The sequence below is a fragment of the Cucurbita maxima genome, unplaced genomic scaffold, assembly GCF_002738345.1.
Source record: "Cucurbita maxima cultivar Rimu unplaced genomic scaffold, Cmax_1.0 Cma_Scf00265, whole genome shotgun sequence".
NCBI classification, from domain to species: domain Eukaryota; kingdom Viridiplantae; phylum Streptophyta; class Magnoliopsida; order Cucurbitales; family Cucurbitaceae; genus Cucurbita; species Cucurbita maxima.
The window spans coordinates 1,508-12,408 of NW_019272281.1; the positions used below are offsets into that span (position 1 = coordinate 1,508).

The 10,901-nt window shown below is 35.0% G+C and overlaps 1 non-coding gene across 1 annotated transcript; it reads right to left on the reverse strand.

The window, feature by feature from the left end:
• Positions 1–9,330: 9,330 nt before the first annotated feature.
• TRNAA-AGC lies at positions 9,331–9,403 on the reverse strand. The gene has a single exon. It is a non-coding gene; the product is annotated as a tRNA-Ala (tRNA).
• Between the last annotated feature and the right edge of the window lie 1,498 nt (positions 9,404–10,901).

Below are 10,901 nucleotides of genomic sequence, written 5' to 3' on the forward strand. Positions count from 1 at the left end.
TTTGTTGCCCAACAATTGGTGTATTCCCCTCATTGACCTTATAATGATAATATTTGATATGGACCAACAGACATCAATCATACAATATTCTTCAATGAAGATACGAAGAAAATAATGTAAATATTATGTTTATTATATTTTAATTCTTTTTTTATTTCGAGAAAACATTTTCTTTATTTTAGTTTTCCAAACCTAGATGGATATGGAGTGGCCAGTTTTCAAAACTTTCTTTGGAACAATATTTATATTGTAAAATGGGATTAACTTCCTTTAAGTTTATGTAGTTTCTTTTTATTGCTATGTTTACTTCTATCTCATGTTACTCCATTTGTATTTACTTCGTTTTATACAAAAGTTCATCGTAATTAATAAATTCATGTGCTTAATACATTCCCTAGAAAAATAAACTTGTTTGTATCAGGATAAATTACAATGAATACGGAGAAAAGAAATCCAAAAAATAAGTAGAAGGTTGAGAATTTCACTCAACCACACAATATCAAGCTTGACTAAATGGCTCACATGCAATTCTACCACAATAATGGCATGAAACTTATAAATGGCATAGATGATGGTCAGATTTTGAAGGAGAACTTCTCAACTTGAGAGATCAATTTCATTCATCACAAATCAAATTTTTACATAATAATTTGTGGGTATTTACAGTCTCCCCACAAAAGAAGTTAGTGGCCGGGATTTAATCTCGATCTTCTTGAATCTCCACAAAAGACGAAGTCAATTTGACAATTCTACCATTACAAACTTTATGAAATTAAAAATAAAAAAAATTTTCTAACAACTCATGTAATGATGCTTGCAACTTTATCTGCTCCTTCAACCGTGTAAATATTCACTTCTGAAGCTTCAAATGGTCCTTTCTCAATCTAATAAGCTTGTAACACATAAAATAATAGTTGAACTGAGCCTATCCAATTTTGTAGATGAAAAATGAATGCTTGTTGAATCTTCTTGGCCTTGGATCGTGTAATAGGTCCAGTTGGAACATTTGGAACAACGTGATCCTTATCATCTTCCCCCTCTTCAAAAAGATTCTTCCTCGAATCAGAAAATCATCACCTACATCAATAAGACTCAAATCAGCAACATTGAAAGTAGGATGTGCTGAAAATTCTCATGGAAGATCATTTTATATGCATTGTTATTAATTCTTTCAAGGACTTGATAAGGGTCATCCCCTCTTGGATGTAACTTTGTCTTCCTTTGAGATGAGACTCACTCCTTGCGAAAATGTATTCAAACCCAGCTACCGGGTTGAAAAATGATTTCATTCCGTCCTTTGTTAATTCTTGAAGCAACATTGAAATTTTGTTTCTCAATTGTCTCCTTCCCCTCTTTATGCAATGTTTTGATCCCATTTGCCTTACTTGTGGCTGCTTTACTCACAAAAATATTAGAATGAATAGAAAGCAAATCAAGACACGTAAGTGGATTAAATCCATAAACAACTTCAAAAAGAGAACAATGACTGGCAAACATTCGCCCCAAGACTTAATATTCTTACAAATAATAGCCCTAAGCAATGCTTCTAATGTTCTATTAACCATCAAAGTTTGCTCATTAATCTGAAGGTGACATGCAGTTGAAAACAATAATTTGTTACCCAATTTATAACTTAATATTCTTATGAATAATAGCTCTAACTAATGCTCCTAATATTTTATTAACCACCTCAGTTTGCTCATGAGCCTGAGGATGACATGTAGTTGAAAACAATAATTTGTTACCCAATTTATCTATCATACTTTCCAAAAGTGACTTAAAAATTTAACATCCCTATCTTTTTTTTTTTTGCAGCAAACATTGGCAACATTGACTTCAAAACTTATAAACATCGTGCTTTATGGAAAAAGTCATATGGATAGCATTTTCTCCCATATCTTGGTTTTGCAAACTAAAGTTTTCCAATAACTCCCAAACTTCATTACCTTATATAACCTCTTGGGATAAGGATTCATATAACATTTCATAAAATAAGATCTACTGATGAATTTCATAGCATTTGAAGGTCATCTAGATCATGAGCTGAAGGTAAATTACCTTAGGGGCATTGTGGTCATTTTACACAGTTTCTTGGTTTACCTACTTATCCTTATCCAATGACCACCAAATTTCATATCTAACCTCAACATACTATTGTGGGTTATTTTAACGTTACTTAAATCTCGAGCTATTTGATCGGTTCAAGGTCTTAACTCAGGGTTCTTTGGGTTTTTTTTTCATATATCCTTAATTCATACTTGGTTTAGGGTTCATATGAAAATCCAAGCGATTTCTACAAGTATTTCTTAACAAAGAGTCCAAGGTGGCTACTTGCCTCGTCGCCGACGTTTGGGATCTCTATTCTTGAGCTTCCAATATCTGAATTACTTCAAATTTCCTTCCACGTACTCCTTATTGTGTCTAGTTTATGAAACCATAATGTTTTTATGAGAATCAGTCTGGAATGGGGTTAAAATTGAGAAAACCCAAAAAAAGGTCAAATTTTGAGTTGACTTGGATAGTTTAGTTTAACTGGCCATATCATCATTTTCTTCCTCTGAACAGGAAGAAGATGCACATTTTTCGCTTCGCCGCTATCTGAAACTCGGCCTGGACAGCCACATTTACAGCATTTCTCTCCTTGATGTCTTCGTGAAACTTAAAGATGGGTGTTACAAGGAAGGGCTAGGGATTGATTTGATACCTTCTCGTAGATCGTAGCCTAAGATATTCGCTTCTAAAGTTCATCCAAAATATGATTTATCGCTGGAGATAAAAGAAAGGATTTTTTATTGGGTAGCCGATTCTAGGGATTTCAAGGCCCTATTTCTTCATTAAACCTCTTCCATATCTTATCTTCAAGCTAAAGGAATTGGTTTTGGAGGAACGTCTTTGAGTGTAGGACCTTAACTTCTAGAAATCGTTCTCGGTATGCTACTCACTCGAAACGCCAGATTTCGATCTCGTGGGTAGTTTGTTCTACGACGTTTCAGCTCTCAATTCCTTCATCAAGTTTACTAAACTTCTTCCTCTGAAACTAGAGGAATCCTTAATTTGAAGGAAAAGAGATCGTAGATAGGAATTCGACTCTTATCCCTAATTTAATTTTGAAACCTATTTCCTTCAATTCGGCATGCTCTCGAGGTTATTTTTCTTCGTGGTCTTCTATGGAAGCAATCTTTGGAGGTGTAAAAACTGATTGGAATCATTTTTGCTCCACGAGTCATCATGTATCCTCGGATTGGATTTTCAAGTTTTTCTTAAAGTTCTTCAATGGCGGATTGAATTGGGGGAATGGTTTCTGGGCACGTTCAGCACTCTATTCCTTCATAGAACTTGTTGGTAATCTTGTTGAGAAACTGTAGGAATAAAATTGAAGAGAAATGGTGGCAGATTGCTCTCGAATTTGGAAGAAATCTAAGAGTAGGAGACCTATAATCTAAACGCTCATTGCCTTCAATTGGGGATCGACCTTTCTTGATTCTTATTTCGTATTGTTGCTCCTACTTCAGACTTTATAGGAGATGCTTAAACCGACTTTGAGAGCTCCAGAATCTTCGTTATTTAGAAGTTGAAAGATAAATCGTGGAGGATTGCTCTCGAATTTGGAAGAAATCTGCGAGTAGGAGACCAATAATCTAAATGCTTATTGCCTTCGATTAGGGGATCAACCTTTCTCGATTCTTATTTCGTATTGTTGCTCCTACTTCAGACTTTATAGGAGGAGCTTAAACCGACATTGAGAGCTCTAGAATCTTCGTTATTTAGAGATCGAACTCTTTGGATAATTTTTCGGAGATATCAACTCCGATCATAGCCTTACCGACCTTGGCCTTGAATACTAGTCGTTGGATGTGATGTTCCGTGCGTGTTCGTTCTAGATCATATCAAAATTTGGAGGAGATCCAACAGTTCAGATTTGATTTTGAAGGATTTTGCTCGGATGGTTACAGTAGATGCTCTGATTCTAATTAGAGTGGCATTTCTCTAATTATCCATTCTTTCAGGGGTATTTTGGTAATTTTCTACTTTTCGAATATTTTATTATTATTTTTCTCGAAAAAAAATCCATAATTTTCTACAAATTCCTCATTGCTTTTTGATCATTTCCCCCTTATTTTGAATCTTGAGATTCCTTCTAGATAAGAAATTACAAATCGGGAAAGATTTTTGATAATTGATAAAATGACTTTTTTGCCGTTTTCATTTACTTTTTCATTTCCAATCCTTTTTAAAAGGCCTTTTAACTCCTTGAAATCATTTGTTAGGGTACTCAATTGACTAAGTCCCTTGTTCTTGCTTAAAACTTTAATTTTTTTCCTTTCTATCCTTTGGGTCTTTCATGAGTGGCTTATTCTTATGGGAGCTAATTTTCTTCATGTTTGGGGTGTTACATATACATACTCGTTACAAACACAAAATAAGAAGCATACTCAAAAGAAGAACAAAAAATCCTATTTTAAAAACAGAGGTTAGTCCATGGCCACACTCCAAAGCTCTCATCCACGACCAACTCTTAGTTACTTGAAAAAAAAAATGATAAACATGGAGTGAGTAAAACTTAGTAAGTAGCCTACTAATAGGGTCTTAATCGCGACCTTAAGCTAGGATATTACTTCTTGTTATGTTTTCAGGATCTTATAACTAAGAGGTCATCGTGTCATGTATCATATACTGATCTTGAAAACCTTCCCCTAAAATAACCTTCAATTTTCTCCCATGAACACATGAGTGGTGTCGTCATAATCATGTAAGCCTACTGGTAAATCGTGGTGCAGGACATCTCGTTTAGCTGATGGGAAAGGTAGGCCTATCATAACATCCAGCTCATGATACATATTGCAGGATATCCTACCTAAAGAGAAATAGGGGCCTTTTAGTACACATCGTAATGGCAGATAATGGTTACTTATGGGTATGGATCCAAGCAACTTATTTAACATGTTATTCACATAGTTCTAGGTACTTGGTACATGGATTATTGATGAACCTAGGTTTATACATAATGTCTTGGGATAGGCTTTAGGAGTTGAGGTTTTAGCTTAGGAAAACATTAGAGGGTAACCTAACATGGACTGATTTGTGTGAAAACCTACTAGCACTTTGAGGACCTCTTTTCTTCACCAAACTTATGGGTAAACTTATTTAGAAGGTGCAGGAACAAGTTTGGAAATGAATAGTGGACTATAGTTCTCGAATTCGAGGTAAACCCATGAACACGATACCCCAAAACAAAAAACTTGTATCTCTCGATTGGGTACTCGATTAAGCTTGCTTCTTGCCCCTAATAGTCTACCCTAATTCATAATTTATAGACGGATTTTTCACTACCATTGAAACATCTAGAATTTCTATAATTTCATTATTGATTTTTATTAATCTTGTGCCAGAAAAAACTTCTCCCAGAAAAATCTTCTCCGATCGGAGCCTTCCTTTTTTAAGCACCTTGTAATTATTGTTCTATAAAAAATTGAATGATTCGGGAAGTTTATAAAAATTAGAAAAAGTACCATTTTCTCAATGTTTTTTCAATTGTACTTGTTCTTTGCTTCTAGATACAACTTAGTAGGGATTATACACGGTCTCTTATTGGAGACCTTGAGTGTTGCAAATTCTCCTCTCCTTTGAAAACTTTCGGTCATCGAAAGTGCTTATTCTAAAATAGGTCAGGGTACAAGGTTCTTATTTGCCTTCTGTTTCCCAAGTGGCTTCTTCTACTCTATGATTCTTCCATAGGACCTTAACAAGAGCGATTTCCTTGTTTCTCAATCTTTTGAATTTCTTGTCTATTATTTGAATCGGGTCTTCTTTATACGTTAGGTCATCTCTCAAGAAGAGAGTTTCATGAGCTAGTACGTGCGAAGGATCTAGGGTATACTTCCGTAGTATGGATACATGAAAGATATTACGTACTGCAGACAAATTTGGCCATTGCCCGATTCTATAGGCCACATATCCAATCCTTTCTAATATCTCAAAAGGACGGATAAACCTAGGGCTTAGCTTACCTTTTTACCCTACCTGTGCACCCCTCTCATGTGGAACTTTTAGGAATATATGATCCCCTACCTACAATTCCATGTCCTTGCGCCTTAGGTCTACATAGCTTATCTCTCGGCTTTGTGTGGTTTGTATCCTAGCTTTAATCTTCTGGACTGCGGCGTTGGTAATTTGCACCAGCTACTGCCCAATAGTTGTCGTTTGCCCCCTTCTTCCTAAAAGATAGGGGATCGAAATCTTCGTCCGTAGAGAACCTCGTATGTGGCCATTTGTATGGTGGCTTGACAACTATTATTATAAGCAAATTTCATAAGGGGTAGGTACTTATCTCATTTTCCTGCAAAATCATTCACATATACCCTCAACATGTCTTCCAATATTTGCTTGAGCATTTCTGTTTGACCATCTGTTTATGGGTGGAATGTCGTACTATAACTGTGTACCCAATGCCTTTTGTTGAATTTTCCAGAAGCGAGATTTAAATCTGGCATCTCGGTCTAATACTATTGTCTTCTGTTGAATTTCCAGAAGCGTACCGAATACCTTTACTGATGAATATTCATTTTTAATGTTAGCAAGAGTAGCTCAGTTGGGAGATTGTTAGACGGAAGATTTGAAGGTCACACGTGTTTTATCCACGTTCAACGCACCTGATACAAGTTTATTACCTGACCATACAATCTAAAAACATAACTTGCTTATTCAATCTAAAATTATTGATTATTTCTTTTTTAAATATAATGAATTAGTGGAAGTACCTTATGAATTTTCATTTTTAATATTAGCAGGGATAGCTCTATTGGGAGAACGTCAGATTGAAGATTTGAAGGTCACGTGTTTGATCAACACGTTCACCACACCTGATTCTAGTTGCATAACCCGACTATTCAATCTAAAATTAGTCATTATTCCTTTCTGAAATCTCAATGAATTATCGGAAATACCTAACGTGTTCTAGTTCACCACACCTTATACAAGTTGGATAACTTGAATATCTTATTAAAAATGAGTGATTATTTCTATTTAAAATTATAATGAATTAGCGAAAATACCTTTAGGATGAATTTTCATTTTTAATGTTAGTGTGGATAGCTCAGTTGAGAGAGCGTTAGATTGAAGATCTAAAGGTCTCATATTCGATCTTGCATAATTTGACTCTTCAATTTAAAATTAGTGATTATTTCTTTCTAAAATTTCAATTAATTAGCGGAAATACCTTTACTTGAAAGCTTTCATTTTTAATGTTAGCGGGGATAGCTCAGTTTGGAGAGCGTCAAATTTAAGATTTGAAGGTCAGGTGTTCGATCTCCATGTTCACCACATCTATTTCGCAAAACCTGACTATTCAATAAAAAAAATTATTCCTTGTTAAAATCTCAATGAATCAGCTAAAATACCTTTACTGATGAATTTTCATTTCTAGTGATTGCGGGGATAGCTCAGAGAGAGCGTCAGATTGAATATCTGAAGGTCACGTGTTTGATCCACTTTCACCACACTTGGTTCACGTTGCATAATTTGACTATAAAATTAGTGATTATTTATGTTTTTGATCCATGTTCACTGCATTAGCGATTATTTCTTTTTAAAAACTCAACTCTAATGATTGCAGGGATAGCTCAGTTGGGAGAGCGTCAGACTAAAGATCTGAAAGTCACGTGTTTGATCCACGTTCAAACTAAAATTAGTGGAAATACCTTTTCATTAAGAATTTTCAATTTTAATATTAGTGTGGAGAGCGTCATAGTGAAGAGGAAGCGTGTTCGATCCACGTTCATTTATTTTAATGTTAAGCATAGATAGTGTGTCTGTAGATCTAAAGATAGGTGGTGGATTCCTAATTCTTTATTTGACTATAAATGCTGAGCAAGACATTTAGTAAAATGACTCATTTTATTGTTCTTATGGGAACAATAAAATTGATCTTCCCTTAGAATTGTCAATACATTCTACTTTCAATGTTACTGAGTTGATTTCTTTTGATGTAGGTGATGATTTTTTTGATTTGAGGACGAATCCTTTTGAAGAGAGGGATGATGATAAAAATCACAGTGTTCCAACTAGACATTTTACACAACCCAAGGCCAAGAAGATTCAACAAGCATTCATGCTTCATCTACAAAATTGGATAGGCTAGGTTCAACCATCATTTCATGTGTTACTAGCTGATTCGTTTGAGTCAATACCATTTGGAGATTCAAAAGTAAATATTTGCACAGTTGAAGTAGCGGATGAAGTTGCAAGCATCATTTCATAGTGGTTAGAAAACTTTATTTATTATTTTAATTTCATAAAGTTTGTAATGCTCAAATTGACTTCGTCTTCTGTGGAGATTTAAAGGGATCGAGATTAAATCACGGGCACTAACTTTTTTTGTGGGGAGACTATAAATACCCACAAATTATTATGTAAAAGCATATTTGTGATCAATGAAATTGATCTCTCAAGTTGAGAGGTTCCCTCTTATAGAAATCTGAGCATATCTTTGTCGTTTTTAAGTTTCATGCAATTCCTGTGGTAGATTGCATCTGAGATATTTAATCAAGCCTTGATCAAGTTTGATTGTGGAGTGACTCAATTTAGAAAAAGGTTTCAAATCTTGCTTCTCACTCTTGGATCTCATAATCTAATTCTAGCTTTATCTCTTGGTTTATCCAAAATTTGTATAAGAAGGTGTTAATTTCTTCAATTAAAGGTTCTTGCTTCTACAAAAGCTTGGCTTGTTGGGCTGAAGATTACGGTTGGTCTATCGTCCTTCAACGAGATCTTCTATCCCCATGACTGCTCTGTTGCAGTCGTTCTTCTAACGCCAGCGACACGTCCAGTTGTCGAGATTGGTAATGTGAGTTTGTAACGAATCCATTGAGGTTCTTGGAATAATTCTATAGCTTATCATTTCCATGTTGGGAGTTGGATCATGGGTCTTGGGCGAAGGAATCCTTGGTTTACCACCCCTTGGAGTTGAAGGAAGTGTCATAAGGCTAATTTTTTTTCAATTTTATTGATTTGTTTGAGTGATTTTATTTGATTATATTTCAATTTTGTCAAACTCAATCGGGTGCTCATCTCAATTATTTCAGCCTTGTTGGCGTTCAATAAGAGAGACCTTGGAAATAACTGGTAACTGTTCAACTGGATTATCACATTAACAATTTGAATCAAATAAAGTAACATTAACCATTTGAATCACCTCAACCCCACTTGTTGAACTTGACCAAATGTCTATAACATAGCACTAACAAAGGTACAAAGTAACACTAACAAAGGTACAAAGCGTCTTTTCAGTCTCATATAGGCTTTGTTCCCAAATTTTATATCATTTCTTTCTTTTGGAGATGCGGGGTATCGATCCCCGTACCTCTTGCATGCTAAGCGAGCGCTCTACCATTTGAGCTACATCCCCACAATTTTTACATCACAAAACCCTAAATTTTTCATCATCAATAATAGTGAAAATGAAGAAATAGGTCATGAATAAGGAAAAATTTGAAAAGAAACAATATATTTAATAATAGATAATCTTATTTTTGGAGATGCAGGGTATCGATCCCCNGAATGGGTGAGAGTGGCTCAAGTTCGCCGACTCAATAGGTATCCCATTTTAGGGGTAAGACTGGGTAAATGGCAGGGGACGTGGGGTGCAAGATGGAATTCACTCTTACCCACTTTTAGGGATAGAACATAGGTAGTTTCCTTAAGTATTGACTCCAGGTCTTGAACAAGGGGCCCCACCATCTCATTGATCTGAGAGGGATCTGGTTTACTGGTTGGACCACAAACCAATTGTTCATTAGAGAATCACTGAGACATAAGAAACAAGAAGTAACTTCAGGGGTAAAACGGTAAATTTACCCAGCTCTAGTTACGAAAAACCTGTGAAGGATCGACTTACTAATCATGGTTATATCAAATGGACAGAAGTATATGTATAGTGACGGGAGTGCAACTACTAGGCTATAGTGAAATGTCTTAATAGTTAACGAATGTTGGTTAACAAGGTTAATGAGTTTAACCGGTTAATCTTGGATCGTTGAAGCCCATGATCTATAGGTTCATTAAGTCCCTCTGCTAGCTCATATCGGACTAAACCATAGAACAGTGTGACGAGTGAGTTCGAAGTGTTCGAATTCAAATTAGGGAGAATGCGCTACGTATATACGATATATTTAACCGCATTTTTGTTTTATTTACGAATTAAACAAAAAGAGAGAATCTGAGATATGTAAATAAGATGTAATATCTTAATCAAATATGTGTCGGAATTAATTAGAATTGGCATTTGAATTAATATTAAATTTTAATTAAATAGTTTAATTAATCATTTAATATTACTTTAATTTGAAATTAATAATTCGAATTGATTGTTGAATCAAAATGAAGAAAGTCAAAATGTTGACTTCATTTAATGGAAAAATCCATGTTAGTGGAATTTTGAGGTGTCAAAATGCTTGCCAAATAAACCCCACAAATTTCAGTGGAATTTTGAGTGTCAAAATTTGGTTAACTCAAGCATGCATGCTTGCCACATAATCTCAAACATTTGAGTGGAAATTTGAGTGTCAAAATTTAGTAATCTCAAATTTGCAAGAACATGCAAACATGACTCTATAAATAGAGTGATCATAATACATGAAAGGTCTTCTTCTTGGTGAAAAACCTTGAGAAAAACCTCTCACAAACACTCTCTTTATATATACAAAATTCCTCCCATGTTTAGTCACTCACCGGATTCCACAATACCGTTCTAAGGCCGGAGGATAGTGGAGAAGACACTAGTGGTGGTTTGAAACCGGTTCGTGAGGAAAAAGGAATTTGAACTACAAAAGATTAGTATTCAAACTCATTAAGTTTTAATACTCATGAACATGCTAGTTATTTACTATAACTGATGTTCTAAAAGT